This window comes from Sus scrofa, chromosome X (assembly GCF_054392235.1).
Source record: "Sus scrofa isolate SSC_HxYL_T2T_F1_AM1 chromosome X, Sscrofa_HxYL_maternal_Yorkshire_Landrace_v2.0, whole genome shotgun sequence".
Taxonomy (NCBI): domain Eukaryota; kingdom Metazoa; phylum Chordata; class Mammalia; order Artiodactyla; family Suidae; genus Sus; species Sus scrofa.
The window spans coordinates 88,396,678-88,415,185 of NC_139401.1; the positions used below are offsets into that span (position 1 = coordinate 88,396,678).

The 18,508-nt window shown below is 38.3% G+C and overlaps 1 long non-coding RNA gene across 9 annotated transcripts in view; it reads right to left on the reverse strand.

Annotated features, from left to right (window-relative positions):
* LOC146394699 (uncharacterized) overlaps nt 1-18,508 on the reverse strand; it is a 759,738-nt gene that overhangs the window by 522,500 nt on the left and 218,730 nt on the right. Inside the window, exons 1-3 of one of the 9 annotated variants that reach the window (XR_014834665.1) lie at nt 8,359-8,468; nt 4,222-4,341; nt 1,349-1,401 (exon numbers count right to left, since the gene is read on the reverse strand). The exons of 3 other annotated variants lie outside the window; for them this stretch is intronic. This is a non-coding gene — a long non-coding RNA (uncharacterized LOC146394699). Of the gene's footprint in view, nt 1-1,348; nt 1,402-4,221; nt 4,342-8,195; nt 8,469-18,508 lie in introns of those variants that run through there. 5 more of the 9 variants (XR_014834664.1, XR_014834667.1, XR_014834662.1 and 2 more) reach the window with 5 other exon arrangements.

Genomic DNA, 18,508 nt, shown 5'->3' on the forward strand with positions numbered 1-18,508 from the left:
GGTTGTGGATACTTGGGCAATTCTGTTCCCACCAACTGAGTTATACATTCACCAAGAGCCAGTATTATGAATTATTCACAAGCTTTATAATCTACTTTATATATTACATAAAATGGTGATGGTAGTATGTGGAAGTGAAAAGAGAAAAAAACAAGAGATTTTGATGATAATTAAATTTTAGTTTAATAAAGATAAATTACTAAAAAACTTATTTTCAATAAAATAAAAAGATGTCAAACTACCATGATAGAAAAGAATACAAAAAAAGAATGTGTGTATGAGTCACTTTGCTGTCCAGTAGAAACTGGCCCAACATAGCAAATCAATAATACTTTAATAAAAAAATTAAATTAGAAAATAAAAAAAAAAGCAATGGGGAAAAAGATGTCAAATTAGATGTGCTTGAAACAACCATAAAAGATTGGTCGAGAGCAGGAGTCATATAAATCCAGAAGGACTCTGCACTAAAATTTCCCAACAAGTGATTTTAAATCCGTGTTCTACTTCAAAGAAACCAAAACTGGAAATCATAGAGGATGCCAATTTTCAAGTTTTCAGGAATTTGGTGAGCCTACTGTCAAACATTGCCATCACTAATCACTGATACAAACTTAGAATTAAATAAATTATATTTTTAAATAAACATTAAATACTGAAGATCCATCACTTCTAAATATTTTCCATTTTACTCTTGAGGTTATTTACACTTAGTCTATCTGTATAGTGGAAATATAGTGTAATGGTATGCTGCTGCACGTTTCTTTCCAATGCCACATTCAGTGCCATGTTAATAGCTTAAAAACAGCAACAACAGGAGTAGTTGCACCACAGAAATCATCAAACACAACAATCAGGGCTTTTATCCAGAGTTGGTTGTTAGATATTTATCAGCATACCACTAAACATAAGTGAAATAGAGTAAATGGGACCATATTCAAAGAAAAATCCTTGCTAGCAGAAGGCTAGCAAATGAACGCACATGTATTTACAAATTTTATTTTATTTATTTATTTTTTATTTTATTTTATTTGTCTTTGTGCTATTTCCTGGGCCACTCCCGCGGCATATGGAGGTTCCCAGGCTAGGGGTCGAATCAGAGCTGTAGCCACCAGCCTACACCAGAGCCACAGCAACACGGGATCCGAGCCGCGTCTGCAACCTACACCACAGCTCACAGCAACGCCGGATCCTCAACCCACTGAGCAAGGACAGGGACCGAACCCGCAACCTCATGGTTCCTAGTCGGATTCGTTAACCACTGCGCCACGACGGGAACGCCAACAAATTTTAAGTTAAAAATAAAAATGCTACAATATATGTGTATATATATGTATATTTTATCCCTTACCTTAACTTTTTCAATTAACATCCATCTACCAGTCCTGATTCAGATTAGGTCTTCTGTCAGAGACAATAAAAAAGTAGAATAAATTCTTATAACTTCCTAGAAAATAGTTTGGGAATATTTATTGAAAGACATGAAAATTCATACCCCCTCATTCTGAAATTTCACTTCCATTACTTTAGTGTAAGAAAACTATAAAGAATATAGTCAAATATGTACCAAAACGTTCACCATATTATTTAAAATAACAATATACACATACATAAATAAATAACCTAAATGGACAGCAGTAGGGAAATTATTAAATAAATTATAATACTGCCATATAATAAAATATGATGTAACAAGTAAAATCATGTTTTCAAAGAATGTTTAAGTAGAATGTTTTAATAGCAGTTATCACTGGGTGGTAGGACTTAAATTGATTCAATGTTTTATACAAGTAATACACGTGCATTATTGAAATAAAAACAAGGAACTATTATCATCTAGAACCTCTACAATACAAAAATAACTTTAAAATCTCTTCTTGTTTTTTTCTTTATTTTTTTTTGTCTTTTTGCCATTTTTTGGGCCACTCCCACAGCATATGAAGGTTCCCAGGCTAGGGGTCTAATCAGAGCTGTAGCCGCAGGCCAACGCCAGAGCCACAGCAACATGGGATCCGAGCCTCATCTGCAACCTACACCACAGCTCACGGCAACGCTGGATCCTTAACCCACTGAGCGAGACCAGGGATGGAACCTGTAACCTCATGGTTCCTAGTCGGATTCATTAACCACTGAGCCATGACGGGAACTCTTGTTTTTTCTTGCATATTTTTTCCTTGCATGCATATACACACATTTTTACCCAAAATAATATTATAAGGTACATATTATTTTGCTATTTTTTTCATAGTCGATCTTAAAATATTTCTGGAAAATTTTTACCTTATTTTCTTATTAATATAGAGAGAAAGTGTGTAAAATAGCTTATCTCCAAAGATGATCCCCAAAAAACTATGTCTGTGAATGTGAATTTTGGCTGGCTGGATGACTCTTTAACCAAAGAATGAGGCAGTAGAAATGGAGTTTGAGTTACAAAGCGTAAGATTTAAAAAGGCCTAAAATCTTCCATTTTTGTGCCTTGGGAGCCCTGAGCCACCATGTAAGAAACTCATGGAGAAACGAAGCAGAGAGATCATAAAGAGAGAGAGAAGCCCAAGATTATACGGAGAGAAGAGGCTCAACCTTGTCAGTGTTTTACATAAGCACAGTCTTTAAGCCAGACCCACCAAGGCACGGAAGTGGAGCCATCTTGGATTCCCTAACCCAGTCAAGCCCTGAGATGACTGTGCCACCAGCACATAGAAGAGAAGAACCATCCATATGGAGCCAAATTGTCCATAAAAAGATAAGTAATAAAATGTTGCTATTTAAGACACTAAGTGTTGGGCAGTTTATGAAGCAGCAAGAAATACCAAAGCAGAAAATGCATTATTCATATAGTATGAAAAACATTATTTTTAAAGGCATTATAGCACACTTGTGCATACACACACAGGCAAACACACACACACACACACACACGACACACAACCTATTTCCTGCTCGAATACCTAATTGATGTTCTTTAGTACATACTCTATTCTATATGATGTGCACCTAATTTCACAGAGGAAAAGATAAATTGCAGAGGAAAGATAAATTGCTGACACTGTAAATTATCTATTGAATGTCAACACTCAAACCACACAGACTGATGTAGATACTTCTTTCACATAAGGAAACTGAGACCACGGAGAGTCAAGTGACTATTCTGAGGTTACCAAAGTCTCATTAGCAGTTAATATCTGAGTTTGCATCAGTTCCCAGGTCAATGCCCCTTCCTCTCCACTTCACTGTTTCTCTTTCAAAAATGAGAAACATCTTCTTTCAGATAACGGTGGAATTAAAAATACTTATCTACCAGAAAATAGATGCAGTCCTACTTGACTAAAAAACAAGAATAAACATAAATCTTACAGAATAGATGGGTCTTTGGGGATATGTAGACTGATAGATTTGAGCAGGCCAGAGAAGTTCAGATAAGTTGCAAAGATCTATGGATAAGCACCGAAAATATTATTGCTTGGGGTGGAGGCAACGTGACAGAGAATCTACTTGCTTATCCACCCAGCACTAGTCATTTAAATTTATGAGCCAGCCATGGCCATCACGTGAACACAGCTGGAGGTGACATGAGGAAAGCCAAAAGCTGAAAGTGGTAGAAGAGAGTGGTAAGAGAGAAAAGGAAAAATTAGAAAATTGAAATAAGAAACAAAAAATATACATATACACATATATATTTTGAACCAATCTGTACTTCTTCCTCTCCTGTGAATCATGACACACCAAAGAAATATTTCTAAGGAAAAGGAGTCTGATTCACCGACAGGTAACCCATGAACCATGACATACTAAGACAGCTCTTTCATTTTATAGCTTCTTCATACTAACCTAGTAAGGCATTGCAGAGCTGGAAGGTACAAAATTCCAACTTTCCCTCTGCTTTTCTTCCCAAGGGCAATAGCTAATGTTGATGTGTTAAATAAGCAGTCTACCTTTTACAGGACACAGCCAGAGAAAAAAAGGCCACTGCAATTTTATTAGTTCTTCTGTACCAAGAAATTTAGTCATTTCATATGTAGGTCTAGGAAGGTCAAAAGACGCATAGGTTGATAAGAATTCTTTCCCTCTGTCCTCAAAATGAGACTGTCACCACAATCACTGATCTATTCTGCCACCAAGAAGGGGTTAAGAAGGTCAGCTGTATCAAAGGAAGAACATTTACAAAATGTTTAGAACTAAAAAGAGCTCTCTGGTGTCCAAAAGCCATCAAAGATGAATACCAACCTTGATAGACACATTCACACCTCCCAGATGCCATGGTACTGACTCCATCCTGGATAGCTTTCCTTGCTGCGGTATCTGCTGGTACCCATAACACAGAGCCTGCACAGTTTTCCAAATCAGCTAGGAAAAATTGTATATTCTTTAGGACAGCGAAGTTTGGGTTATTTGCCTTTATTTTCTCAGTACAATGAGTCTATTAAGTTTTCACACAGTACCAAATAAAATCATATAACATAAATGCCATGCCCTTATCAGAGTGCCAAATGGAAGAGTCTAAGATTCCTTTGGTGGAATTTCCATAATCAAAAGATGCAACCTGTAGTTTTCCCACCTCTTCTGACCTTTCCCCATGGGCTGAATCTGTGTGGGGTAGCTCTGACACAAGGTTCCTTAGATGGTACTTACATTGACCACTATTAGTCATGTCCCATGTTTTTCAGACTAGCAAAGCTCTTCCTAATTTCACCCGTTTGTGCATGGTTCCTATTAATAGGAGAGAAAGTGCACCTAACCTAAGGGATCCAATGTTTGGGCACAATGATGTGATTTATTACACAAAAACAATTAAAATCAGTGATATCTTCCAGCTTTTTCCCAGTGAAGAAAAACAATTGCTTTAAGAACATGTTCAGCCTATTCCCTTCCAAAAGAGACTCTGGGTTTTATCTTTACAGGTTATTTTGACACAGATCCTTACGTTTCTTACTTTTTTTTCCCTTGAGAATGAAGGCAAGTTTTCTAAGAGACTTCTGAATAACACCAGAAAAATCCAGAGACAGTTCACCTGTGTCAAATCTCTTCTCACATACCTAAACTAGCATATGAGAAATAGGGTTCTCTTCAGGAAAGGAATTACCACCCACAAACCAAAAGGATTCAAGGTTCAAAATCTGCTGAGTGGGAATTCCCTCCATGGCGCAGTAGGTTAAAATTCTGACTGCAGTGGCTCAGGTCCCTGAGGAGGCATGGATTTGATCCCTGGCCCAGCCAGTGGGTTAAAGGATAGCTCGGATTCAATTCTTGGCCATGAACTTCCATATGCCATGTGTGCGGCCGTAAGATCTTTTAAAAATCTGCCATATGAATATACTTTAGTGAGAATACAATTTTTTGTTAATTCACATGATTTGTGAATACTGTAAGAGGAGTGATTAGGTCACTGTACTGCCAGAGTCTCACTTTCTATAGGGACAGTTGAAAGTAATCTAAGACTGTACTATCTATGCCATGCCTAGTTGACTCAGTTTCTCCTTTCAGAAGAAGAAACAAAACAAGATCCTACTGAATAGCACAAGGAACTATATTCAATATCCTGTGATAAACCATGATAGAAAGGAACATGAAAAAGACTATATTTGTAACTGAATCACTTGGCTATACAACAGAAATTAACACATCATTGTAAATCAACTATACTTCAATACCATAATTTTTTTAAAATAAATAGAAGATCCATTCCCTTTAACCCACAGCAACCATTTAATCATGAAATCACAAAATTCAGAGTTAGAAGAGCCAGTGGAGCTTCTAAGTACAGATAAAACTTTATAAACCCATTGTGTAAGTTTTCTTTCTTAAAAAAACACCAGAGTTCCCTTCATGGCTCAGAGGTTAACAATCCTGACTAGGATCCATGAGGAGGTGGGTTCTATCCCTGGCTTCACTCAGTGGGTTAAGGATCCAGCATTGCTGTGAGCTGCGGTGTAGGCCACAGATGCAACTTGGGTCCCGTGTTGCTGTGGTTGTGGTGTAGGCCGGCAGCTGCACCTCTGATTCGAACCCTAGCCTGGGACCTTCCATATGCTGCAAGTGTGGCCCTAAAAAAAAAAAAAAAAAAACAATTTTCTATTTTCATTATTTCTTTGAAAAATGACATTATCTTCTGAGGGACCTGCAATGACAACCCCCGAAGTGCAAAAATGCTGTTTCCACATAGGACCAGTATCACAAGAAACAGAAGAATGCAAACACCCTTGCAGTATACTTGAGTGCTGACCTGGAGGGCTGTATTTATGAGAAAGGGCAATGATATATGTATCAGATTTGTAGAAATGAGCCCGACATCAAAGGCTTCAGAGCTTGTGTGTGTGTGTGTGTGTGCAGATGAGTAAAGCATGACCGAAAAAAAAAAAAAAAAAAAAACACTTTAAAAGGAATATGTAATTCCTGCTATGGTGCAACGAGACCAGCAGCATCTCTGGAGCACTGAGATGCAGGTTTAATCCCCCGTCCAGCACAGTAGGTTAAGGGTCAGGCATTGTTGCAGGTGCAGCATAGGTCACAACTGCAGCTTGGATCTGATGTCTGGCCTGGGAACTCCATATGCCACGGGGCAGCCAAAAAAGACTAAATAAATAAATAAAAGCAACAGATAAGGTTTAATTCCAAACCTAAAAAGCACTGGATCTACGTTTTTCAGAGAAATAGCCATTCTCCACTGGAAGATCATGATACATCATTGTATCTCAGATCAGTTTTGAGGTGAGCTGCAAATAATAGTTCTAATAATATTTTTTTTAAAAAAGTCTGTAAGTGATTTATTGAGTCAATTCATAATTATCCTCACTCACTTACCTTCCAATATTCTTTCTTGAGTAGAAAAGTTAGGTAAGATTACAATTTGTTCCTAGAGAGTCTCTGCTTGTACACATGAATAAACCCATTTATTCATTTCTTTAACCAATGCTGTATAAGTTTCTAGAATGTTCCTGGCACTATGCCAGATGGTTTGAATACAAAGATGATTAAAAAAAGGTCCTTGCCTTTTGGAGAGCCCATAGGTCTGGTATGGGAGGCAGACATGTAAAACAACGCAATCCAAAGCGATGCATGCTAATACAAGCAAATGCAAAGTGATGCAGAAATGCTGGAAAGAAAAGTTTTTCTGGATGAGTCCAGGAAAACTCCACACTATTAAGTTATTTGATCTAGGTCTCACAGAATTACTAGAAGTTTACTCAGACAGAGAAAGAGGGGACTTTATAATTTACTCTTTGGGAAGTGAGAACACCTTGAACTTGTTCTTTTTGTGTGGTGGCTTGTGATTTTTTTTAAGTAGGAGAACAGCATGTCCAGATTTGTTTTTCAGAAAGCTAATCTCGATAATATGGAAGCTATCTGGAAAGGGAGAGAAATGGCAGCAAGAATTCCACTTAGGAGGTTGTTGTAAGAGTCAAGGCAAGAAATGGTGAAAGCCTGAACTAAGCAGTGCCTGAAGGAATAAAAAAGGCTGAAACAGAACCAAGTGATATTTAAGCTACAGGGTAATCAATAAGACTTGATGACTGATTGGATTCAGGAGCTTGAGGGAGAGAGAAATTAGTCGAAAATGACTACAGGTTTTCTAGCTTGGGTGATTTAATAGGCATTGATATTATTAGCCAAAGAATGAGAAGGTAGAAGGAAGAAGAGGTTTCATGGAGAGAAGATAATGAGTTTTGTTTTGGACATTTTAGGTTTGAGATATCAATGGGTCAGTCAAGCAGAGCCATACAGGAGAGAGACAGATGCAATCAGATTTCACGAAAAGAAGTTTGAGTTACCACTATAGATCGAGAGTCATGGATATATAGGTTGCAGCTAAAAGTGTAGGACTGGATGAGATCGTCCAAAAAAAAGTAAAAAGAAAAAGTTATCTCCAGAATTCCAAGCGGGGGTGGGGGATGGGGAGGGTGGGGAGAGGAATGGGTAAAGCCAAGAAAAAAGCCAGAAACCAAAAAAATCAAAAAAGATAAGTGTTCTGGAAAGAGTTTTAAGAAGGAAATTGTCGACAGTATTCATACCAAAGAAAATGAGACAGCACGCAAAAAAAAAAAAAAAAAAAAAAAAGCCTGCACTGGATTTAGCAAACAAAGAGTTATGAAACGACAGTCTCAATAGCGAGATAGAAGCAGTAGCTAGGAATCCGTTAGGCCAGAAGGCATAAAGGATATCCTCTGCAGATTAGGAAAGAAGATTTAAAAGATACTACCCACCTTCCATAGAAACAACGGTTCCTTCCGCCATACCTCTTGAAACTTACAAACATGTTATTGGAGGGGGAGGGGTGCAGGAGAGGAAAGTACCCGATTTTTTCACTAAGATCCTCTGTGCCCGTTATTAAGCTGCATGTATTAAGTTATCGTTTCTCACACTCACCGTCTATGTTCAAGTTTGTGGTGATGCCTTTCGATAACGCCGTGGCTGGGACTCCGGCTGGGACTGCAAACCACATGTCCTGCCGGTTCCTTTGTAACAGGTTCCTTTGTGGCAGTTTCCCTGCCAGATGCTGAAGCTAGGGGGTGCTCAGAGAGGCTGCTCAGGGAAGGGAGAGGGCAATACTCCCTTGCTTTCTGGTCCAAACCATCTCAAAAATGGGCCTTCGCCAAGGCTGAGTGAGGCATTGGAACCAATCTCCAAATTTTTGTTTCCACACAACCCATCCAGCCTTATTGTGCCCAGGAGACACCAGCAGCTGCTGGCCCACACCCTCTCCTCCAGAATCCAGGTACCAGATCTATATGGACGCTGCTCTGAGATGCCAGGTGCTGCGAACTCCAATCTTTTCCTTCTGTTCGCTGTGCCCTAAAAGTTACGGTAACTACTTCCCGTGATAGAGAATAATGGGGAAAGAACCTGTTAGGAGGGGAAAACTCCAGCGTTCTGTTCCCGACACGATAGTTTGATACCTTTCAGATTAATATTGTGCTTACAGGTGCATTTGATCCCTCATTTATTTAATTGATCTCGGAATACATACATACATTTATTCAACTGACCACAGGCTGACTACATACATAAACATTAAATAGATATGATATGTTAAATATGTAAGATGTTACCTATATATGTGTTATATATGTTATATATAATACAATAGATAGTTATATGTAGACTATATATATAAAAACACACTGTGTGGTGAGTTTTGTTTTCTCTTTAGAAACAGCACTGGACTGAACAAGCGGATTTGTACTGCTTCCGACTGGTTATGTGACTTTACACAAGTTATTTCTTCCTTCTCTCAGAGTTGGTTTTAATATTTTTAAAATAAGTATGTTCATTGCACTTTGATGGCCTTGAAAAATCATTACTGCTGATCATGGAAGGTGGTAGAGAAATCGAGTGAGAACAGAATTGGGAATAGAGCGGTAAGGGTTGGGGGGGAAACTGCGTGACTACTTCTTAGAGTTTAAGTTGGTATGTTGCAGAAAGGGACACTGCTGAAATTATCAGTCACTTTTTGCTTGAGAGGTAAGACAACACAGTGGTTAAGAACACTGGCTGAATTATCAAACAAACTTGTTATATCTTTTTAGAGCGAATTTTTAAATCCTGTATCTACCATCTCTTGGTTCTAGGGTGATAGGTAAATCATTTAAGCTTTATCATTCTCAGCTTCATCATCATTAAAATCAATATACCTCTTTTGTAAAATGGAGATCTAGGGTTGCAGTGGGAAGAACTTCATGCAGCATTGGGAGCTTTATCTGTTTATTGAAACTACTTTAAAAAGCTACACCTCCTCGGCCCCATGCAAAAAGATATGTTTTAGCCCTTGTCTGAACACAGATACTATTATTTCTAGGTATTGAATAGTCTTCCCATACTAAAGAATGTTAGAACCTTTCTTACGCATTGGTAGATTCATTGTAAAGAACAAAATATTCCTCGATTTTATCAAATCATGTATAGTAAAAGCATAAATCCTGGTGAATACTGAGTTAATATATTTGCTTCCCTCATAGTTGTATTAAGAAGAAAGCTACTTAAGGATTTTTTTCTTTAACTTTCTAGGATATACTCCACAGATGTCAAGGGGGAAAAAAAGGATGGTACATCAGGATTTATACTGAATGTAAGAAACTATATTCATAGACGCATGAGTGATGGTTTTACATTACAGGGTTCATTTGCATAGAATACTGTGGCACACAGACCAATTTTCCCCCTGAAGATACTGTATTATTTAGCATTTCTAGCCAATGAAAACTGATTGGAAAAAAATTAAGAGCAAGACCATCTTTCTGACATAAAGGAGACAATTGTTTGAACTCCTATGCTTACTTTCTAAATATTATTCTGCTGTGCTAGCTTATCTCCTGGTCTTAAAATAGAATTTTGCAAGCACCATTACATCCTCATGTCAGTCCTTTATTATGAAACAAGTGAAAATTAAACATACAATCCTTGGGTTCAAAACCGTCAGGATCGATCTCTTAGGTCCAAAGTAGGATGATGGTTCATACTAACAGGTTCTCCATCCATCCCACACCTACATACCCACTTTCACAGGCAAATTTCTTCCAGTAATTGAAATGTATTTTAAAAATGCAGCTGATTCTAAGTCCCGAAGGTGGCAGGTTATAAATTAGGCTTCTTTGGCAATTGCATTAGCTCTTTCAGATCACACAGATGATTATTTAAGTGTCTGGTTCATCAAAGATAATATGATATATAAAGAAAGGAGTGGGAGGGAAAAGGTGGTAGAGACAGTATTTGAACCAATTTTCAAATGTCTCCTTTGAATGACTAATGCGATGTTCCAAGCTTGAATTTTGCTATTTCTTAAATGCTTTGCCCTAACACATATTTACAACCTATACTCAGAATACGTGGAGAATATGAGACAGCAACAAATCTTTATTTCAAAACTTTTATGCAGGTTTTTAAGAACCAGCCTTAAAGTTAAATGCTAGCTCTTGCATATTCTAGGTGGAATAATAAGTAGTAGGTTTTCATGCTCTTTGCTTAAAAAGAAAGAAATTTGTGATTTCAGTCATCAAAGAGAAATCCTATGTTGAGATATTTAACTGTAACAGTTTGGGCACAGGCTTTTGCTTTTCCACTGTCTATACTGGTCAACTGAAAAATGTTTCTTTGTTTTTTCAAGAAAACATAATCATAGTAAACAGTGGTTTTTTTCTTTGCATGAAAGACACTAACACCTATCCTCTTTTTTAATAAACATTTATAGTTGTCAAAATGCTCTCACTTACATTTCACATGTAGGTGAGCCTCTACATGATTCCTCCCCATATATAGATGACCTGAGCCTCAAAGAGGCTGTGAATGACTTGCCCAAGTTCATGTGATATGTTTACTTACCGTTATTTGACTACAAGCAAAATAAATCCCCCTCAAATTGACTTAAGGAATGAACAAGCTGTTCACTGACTCATGTAACTCAAAGTCTAAGGGAGTAGAGAATGAAGAATGAAGGGGTGAAGTGCCTTCACCTATGGCTAGATCCAGAGACTGAATGATGTCATCATGTCTCATTCTCTTGTGTGTGCCCTGCATTGGCTTTGTTCTTAGGCTTGATCCTGGTTGTACACAGGTGACAGACAGCAGTTTCATTCCTATATCCCATTCTCTCAAGAGACAGAGGGTTTCGTTTTTCCCAATTGAGTCTCATCAGCCTGGTATTAGCCAGAGATAAGGAATATGGCAATTGTCCAGACCTAGGTCCCATGCATTCCCTTGAAACTGAAGGGGAGCATGGAGGAATATCGTTAGCCCTACCTCAAGCCTCATGGATTAATAACAGGAAAGAAGTGATTCCCTAAAAGGAAAATTGGTCTGAAATTACCAAAAGAAGGAATAAACGTTGGGCAAACAACAGAGTTATACATAGCTATTAAGGATCCAAAGTGAGGTCTACTGAAATTCAAAGTATTTCTCTCTTTCCTCTCTATTATGCTACCTCCATGTATCATAAGGCAAACATTATACTTAGTACACTACTTGCTCAGTATATTTGTAACTTAAAAATGATCATAAGATCTGTTAGTGCTACAATAGGAAATCGCTACACTGAATAGAAATAGTGATAATGAAGGGTTCCTGTTGCGGTGCAGCTGAAATGAATCTGACTAGTATCCATGAGAATGCTGTTTAGATCCCTGGCCTTGCTCAGTGGGTTGGTTAAGGATCCAGCGTTGCTGTGAGCTGTGGTGTAGGTCGCAGACACGGCTTGGATCCTATGTTGCTGTGGCTGTGGCTGGCAGCTAGGGCTCCAATTAAACCCCTAACCTAGGAACTTCCATATGTCATGGATACAGCTCTAAAAAAAAAGGCAAAAATAAATATACAAATAAATAAATAAATAGTAATAATGAGATATAGCCGCTATGGAAAATAGTGTGGAGGTTCCTCAGGCAACTAAATGTAGAACTACCATATGATCCAGCAATCCCATTTCTGGGCATGTATCTGGACAACCTAAATGTCCATTGACAGATGAATAGATTAATAAGATACAGTGCATATATACAATGGAATACTAGTCGGCCATAAAAAAAGAATGAAATAATGCCTTTCACAGCAACATGGATGCAACTAGAGACTGTCATACTAAGTGAATTCAGACAGAGAAAGACAAATATCATACCATTTACATGTGGAATCCAACACAAATGGGGAGTTCCTGTTGTGATTCAGTAGGTTAAGAACCTGACATAGTCTCCGTGAGGATATGGGTTTGATCCCTGGCCGCGCTTGGTGGGTTGAGGATCTGGTGTTGCTGCAAGCTGTGGTGTGGGTCACAGATGCAGCTTGGATCTGGTTTTACAATGGCTGTGGTGTAGGCTCCATATGCAGCTCAAATTCATCTCCTGGCCCGGGAACTTCTATATGCTGTGGATGCAGCCATAAAAAAAAAAGAAAAGAAAAAGAAATAAATAAAATATGACACAAATGAACCTATCTACAAAACAGAAACAAACTCACAGATAAGGAGAACAGATTTGTGGTTGCCAAGGGGAAGGGGGTTGGAAAAAGGATGGAGTGGGATGTTGGGGTGAGTAGATGTAAGCTATTATACACAGAGGGGATAAACAACAAGGTCTACTGTATAGCACAGAGAACTATATTCAATGTCCTATGATAAACCATAATGGAAATGAATATTTTTTAAAAGTGTGTGTGTAAATATATATACATATATGTATGTGTAATTGAATCACTTTGCTGTACAGCAGGAATTAACACAATATTGTAAATCAACTATACTTCAATTTTAAAAATATGGAAAAATAGCAGTGATAGCTTCCTTTCCCTGATTCTATTTTATTTTTTCTTTTTACAGCCATACCAGCAACATAAGGAAGTTCTCAGGTTAGGGGTTGAATAGGAGCTGCAGCTGAGGTCTACGCCATAGCTACAGCAACACTGGTTCTGAGCCACATCTGCAACCTATGCAGCAGCCTGCAGCAATGCTGGAGCCTTAACCCATTGAGCAAGCCCAGGGATCGAATCCACATCCTCCCAGAGACAATGTCAGGTCCTTAACCTGCTGAGCCACAATGGGAATTCCTTTTTCCTTTTAAATAAAACTTCTTTAGTAGTTAGCCATTAAATATAATGCTTCATAGTGATTTCTGATAAATGTCTTTTGTCAAGTTATAGGAGATATCTTTATTTACTACCTAAAGAAAAAGATGAGTTTTTGTCATTAAATCAAGGTGGATCTGGAATTTTATCCAGTGCCTTTTCTATCTGTGTTTAGATAATTTATTATTTTTCTTCCTTTAATATAGCATACCATATTATATAGATTTCCTAAACATTAAAACATGCTTTTTTTTTTTTTTTCTTTTTAGGGCCACACCCGCCACATATGGAACTTCTCAGCCTAGGGGTAAATTGGAGCTACTGCTGCTGGCCTATGCCACAGCCACAGCAACCAGATTTGAGCCGTGTCTGTGACCTACACTACAGTTCATGGCAACACCAGATTCTTAACCCACTGAGCGAGGCCAGGAATTGAACCTGCATCCTCGTGGATACTAGTCAGATACATTACCACTGAACCACAAGGGAACTCCAGAGATTTTTTTTTTTTTTTTTTTGGTCTTTTTAGGGCCACGTCCACAGCATATAGAAGTTTCTAGGCTAGGGGTGGAATCTGAGCTCTAGCTGCCAGCCTATGCCCCCACAGCCACAGCAACACAGGATCTGAGCTGCATCTGTGACCTGTACCAGGGCAATGCCAGATCCTTAAGCAGCTGAGCAAGGCCAGAGATCAAACCTGCGTCCTCATGTTTACTAGTCAGGTTCGTTACTGCTGAGCCACAATGGGAACGCCAAAACATACTTGCATTTTAAGTAAATAGATAAATAAATAAATAAATAAATAAATAAAGATCATGAAAATAATTAGCATGTGTGAAAAAATTAACATTAAAAATTTGATGATTCCATGTTTCAGAGAGATCACCAAGACAAAGGTTGAGATAGCTCTTGTTAGCAAGTTTCCACTGCTCTCTCCCCAACTACATCCACCCCTTACCTCATGCTACTTCTACCGCAGTCCATGTCAAAAACTGTTGATGCTAAGTACTGAAGGGGATAAAAAATGAGCAGTATATTTAGTGAGGATCAGAAGATAAGACAGGAATCAGGTGACCTTACAAATAACTACAATATAAGGTACATTAGAAATTTCTTTGAGTTCCCAAGTGCTATGAAAATTAACAGAAGAGACAAAACCCTCTCTTGTGGGAAAGGGCAGTACAGACTTTATGGAAGAAGTGCTGGCATGGGAAATGGGTCTTTTAAAAGGGGGTAAGACTTTGACACAGATCAAACGAGAGATAGAGTTAATATCATGAGCAGAGGAATGGAGATTAGGAAGCATATTGCATGATGAGGAAACAGTTCCTAGTCTAGTTGACAAGAGTATGTGGTATGTATGTGGTATAATTGGAAATAAGCCTGGAAATGTTTGGAAACTTACTGTGAATTTCTATCAGTGCTAGGCCACTGGGTCTGTATATTAATTGCATAGGCGCTAGGGAACCACTGAGTATTTTTGAGCAGGGGAGTAACATAATTGTGTCTTGACTTTAGAAAGAAGAATCTGGAAATGACTACAGAATGGAATCTGGCTTTCCTTCCAAATTACACTGAAATCCCTAATTTCACATTTAATTTGGGAGGATGCTGTCCAAAATAAAGACTCCTAACCTCTCAGCCTCCTGACACAGGTTCAAAGTCCCTTTCTTACTTGGATCCTTCTGTTTCTAAAACTCAGCAACTTCTCGAATAACATCCTGCTGATTTTCTCTCATATTTCCTAAAGTGATCAGACTGCTCCTATTTGCCCTAAGGTCACTATACGAGGCCTGATATAGAAAATGCCTATTTCTGGTTTATTGCCAAATCTGCGTTTAAATACTAGGCAATCATTTAGGCCCAGATAATGACTCAACTCCTCTATGAAGCATTCCCATATCAGCTCAATCTGTAGGCACACTTGCCACTTCCTTCCTTTGAAATCCCGCAACATTTATTTATTAGCAGCATCACTCTTTTGGAAATTATCATATACTGCATATGTAATTTGATTGTTCACAGTTGTAAATGCCTTGAGAATAGAGACATCAAATAACAGCCTATGTTAACTGACACCTACCATGTACAATATGCCATTAGATACTATGGAGAATATAAAAAAAATGAAACAAAACAAACAAAGTAGCCCAATCTCCCTTGCCCTGAAGAGACTTTATTGAGACTTTATACTACTTGTGTGTGTGTTGTTAATTTCAATTGACTGAAAAGGTAATGTCAACTGTTGTGAACTCCCTAAACTTTCTGCCATTTCACATCAAAGTTTCTCTGTCACTCAGTCTACTCTCTTACCCTTCTTTCCAGTCTTAGAGGAAAGAGCATCTTCTTCCTGTAAAATTTAGTACTAGCACTTGTGATCTTGGCTGCCTCTCTTTCAATATGCTCCAGGCTCTTGGCCTCTAAATTATCCCCTAATATTTCAAACATTTTCAGACATTTTCAGTTGCCTCCTTTCACCTTTCCAGCACTCCACCACTTCTCTTAGCCCACACTCAAATCTAACCTCCCACAGGTCTCCACTAGTCTGAAAAGACCTTTGCTTGAACTTGCTACTTCTACTCATGATTCTACATTTTTAGGATTTTTTAAATGGAAATATGGTTGACTTAATATTAGCTTCAGGGGTATAGCATAGTGACTCAGTATGTTTATAGATTATACTCCATTTAAAGTTATTACAAAATAATGGCTATAATTTCCTGTGCTGTACAATACATTCTTTTTTGCTCACCTATTTTATACATGGTAGTTTGTATCTCTTAATTTCACACCCCTATCTTGCCCTTCCCCACTTCCCTCTCCCCACTGGTACCCACTGACTTATTTTCCATATCTGTGAATCTGTTTCTGTTTTGCTTTATACATTCATTTTATTTTTTTAGATTCCATATATGAGAGATGATATATAGTATTTGTCTTTGATTTCATTAAGCATAATACTCTCTAGGTCCATCCATGTTCTTGCAAATGGAAGAATTTCATTCTTTTTTTATAGCTAGGTAACATTCCTTCACATGTATATCATATATATCATATGTATTAAATATACATCATATCATATATATCACATCTTTATCAAATATATATACTTTACATGTGATATAACAATTCCTCTTCTTTATCCCTTCCTCTGTGGATGGACATTTAAGTTGCTTCCATGTCTTGACTATTGTAAATAGTACTGCTATGAACATTGGGGTGCATGTATCTTTTTGAATTATGATTTTCTCTGGATAGATGCCCAGGAGTAGGATTGGAGTGGGATTGCTGGATCATATGGTAACTCTATTTTTAGTTTTTTGAGGAACATCCATACTGTTTTCCACAGCAGTTTTACTAATTTACATTCCCACCAACAATGTAAAAGGGTTCCCTTTTCTCCATACCCTCTCTAGCGTTAATTATTTGTAGACTTTTTTTTTCTTTTTTGGCTGCCCCACAGGATATGGAGTTCCCAGGCCAGGGATCAGATTTGAATCACAGTTGCAAGCTAAGCTGCAGCTGCGAGAATGCAGGATCCTTAATCCACTGGGCCAGGCGGGAGATTGAATCTGCATCCCAGCACTCCCAAGATGCCACCAATCCTGTTGTGCAACAACAGGAACTCCTATTGTTTGTAGACTTTTTGATGATGGCCATTCTGACAAGTGTGAGGTGGTATCTCACTGTGGTTTCCATTTGCATTAATAACTAGCCATGTTGAATATCTTTTTATGTACCTGTTAACCATCTATATATCTTCTTTGATAAATGCCTATTCAGGTCTTCTGCACTTTTTTTTCTTATATAATGATTTTTATTTTTTTCTATTACAATGTGCTATCAATTTTCTACTGTACAGCATGGTGACCCAGTTACACATACATGTATACATTCTTTTTTCTCACATTACCATGCTCCATCACAAGTGACCAGACATAGTTCCCGGTGCTACACAGCAGGACCTCATTGCTAATCCATTCCAAAGGCAATAGTCTGCATCTATTAATCCCAGGCACCCCATCCATCCCACTCCCTCCCCCTCCCTCTTGGCAACCACAAGTCTATTCTCCAAGTCCATGATTTTATTTTCTGTGGAAAGTTTCCTTTGTGCCATATATTAGATTCCAGATATAAGTGATATCATATGGTATTTGTCTTTCCCTTTTTGACTTGCTTCACTCAGTATGAGAGTTTCTAGTTCCATCCATGTTGCTGCAAATGGTTCTGCACATTTTTTTTTTATTATTTTTACAGCCACACCTGCAGCATATGGAAGTTCCTGGGCTAGGGGGTGAATCAGAGCTGCAGCTTCAGGCCTATGCCACAGCCACATCAACACTGGATCTGAGTTGTATCTGCGACCTACACCACAGCTTATAACAACGCTGGATCCTTAACCCACTGAGGGAGGCCAGGGATCAAGCCCATATCTGCATGGATACTAGTCAGGTTCTTAACCTGCTGAGCCACAATGGGAACTCATTTTATGCCCCCCCCCTTTTTCTTTTTAGGGCCACACTCATGGCCTATAGAAGTTCCCAGGCTAAGGGTCAAATCAGAGCCAGAGCTGCTGGCCTACACCACAGCCACAGCAACACAGAATCCAAGCCACATTTGTAACCTATGCTGCAGCTTGCCACAACGCCAGATCCTTAACCCACTGAACGAGGCCAGGGATCAGACCTGTGCCCTCAGATATTTAGGTTCTTAACCTGCTGAGTAACAAAGAGAACTCCTCTTCTGCCCATTTTCAAACCCATTATTTTACTTTATCATTCCATTGACTATTAAAGTCTCAGAATTGTGGTTTCTACTCACTGTCTATAGCTTCTTTGTTCTCTTTAAAAGCTACACTTTCAGAATGTTTTCCTACCCCCAAATCTATCGATCCTTTCTCAGACTTTGTCCCTGCCTCCAATCTTTTCAGCATTTAGCAATGTTGACCAGATTTTCTTCGGTGAAACTTTCTTAT